A 1,186-nucleotide genomic window follows, 5' to 3' on the forward strand; every position below is an offset into this window, starting at 1 on the left:
TTCTGCCCACTCCAGCAGGGCTCTGCAGGGTGCCAGGATGGGCTGGGGACAGAGGCAGCTGTGGGCAGGAAAGGGGTGAATGAGAAGGGACACGCTGCTAAACAGGGGGGAAGAGGAGGAGGAAAGATTGTTATCTGATTGAGGGACTTCAAGTCTGCTTTTTGCTGCTCCTGTGGGGAGAGGAGAACTAGAAGCAGGGGTACAGCCCAGCAGAACTTATCACTGTCCCCACACTCCCCTTCACAGACTTACCTGCAGGGAGTTGCTCTATGGCCTAGCTGAGCTCCTGGCCACGTGGCACCTCCTGCACCCCACTCCTGGCAGCCCCACCTGCATGCTGCCTGCCTGCAAGGGGAAACCTACTGTTTCCAGAGGGAGCCCCAGCCAGAAGGCATAATTAATTATATGTATTGGTAAACATTAAATCAGCTACCCCGGCCAAAAAAACCCAATAACCAATAACGAAAGTTTCCCTTTTATCGATGCCGATCCAATATATTTGTGCGCCTCTACAAAATGGTTCCATGGGCACCGGCGTTCCCTAAAGCCAGAGCCTCCTTCCTGGTCCAGCACACAGCAAGTTTGCCCAGAGCCAAGAGGAGGTTGAACGGGAGGTCCACAAACTTGGTGAGAGCGGGGTGTTAATAGCAGTGAGGTCCCAGGTTCAAGCCCTGGCTGGACTAGATGAGCTCTCACGGTCCCTTCCAGCTTTACCTCTCTGGGAAACTTGGGGGAGCTACTGATGGGGAGCATGTAAAAAAATAAAAAAAGGGGTGCGTGGAGACATGCAGCCCAAACATCAGGAGGAAGTTCCTGGGGAGGTGATGGCCCACTCTGGACAGGCCTATTTGCTGCTGTGGAGGAAACCATTAGCCCCCCCCCCTTAGAGCAGCAATAACAAAATGCCTGGGACAACTAAAACCAACAGGGGCAGAAGTGAAGGTCGAAGGCTTAACTAGCTTCCCGAGCAGAGCACATCACACCCCTACGGATCAGGCAGACCTTCGACCTGATCCTCATGATGAGCCCGAACAGCGCACACATTAATGCTGGACACCAGGATGGCAACAGCTTCCACTAGGATTTTATACTTGTAATAACGATTGCTATGAATCTGATACCTCCCTTCTACCCAAACCATTACATTGTTGTGCTTTTTTAAAAAAAAGAGAATAAGAGATTAAAC

At 51.6% G+C, this 1,186-nt stretch overlaps 1 protein-coding gene across 1 annotated transcript in view; it reads right to left on the minus strand.

The window, feature by feature from the left end:
* Positions 1 to 1,186, minus strand: part of UBAP1 (ubiquitin associated protein 1) — a 63,467-nt gene that overhangs the window by 61,566 nt on the left and 715 nt on the right. The gene's annotated exons all lie outside the window — the stretch shown is intronic.

Source organism: Gavialis gangeticus, unplaced genomic scaffold (assembly GCF_001723915.1).
Source record: "Gavialis gangeticus isolate Ggan-Ray unplaced genomic scaffold, GavGan_comp1, whole genome shotgun sequence".
In the NCBI taxonomy this organism is placed as follows: Eukaryota; Metazoa; Chordata; order Crocodylia; family Gavialidae; genus Gavialis; species Gavialis gangeticus.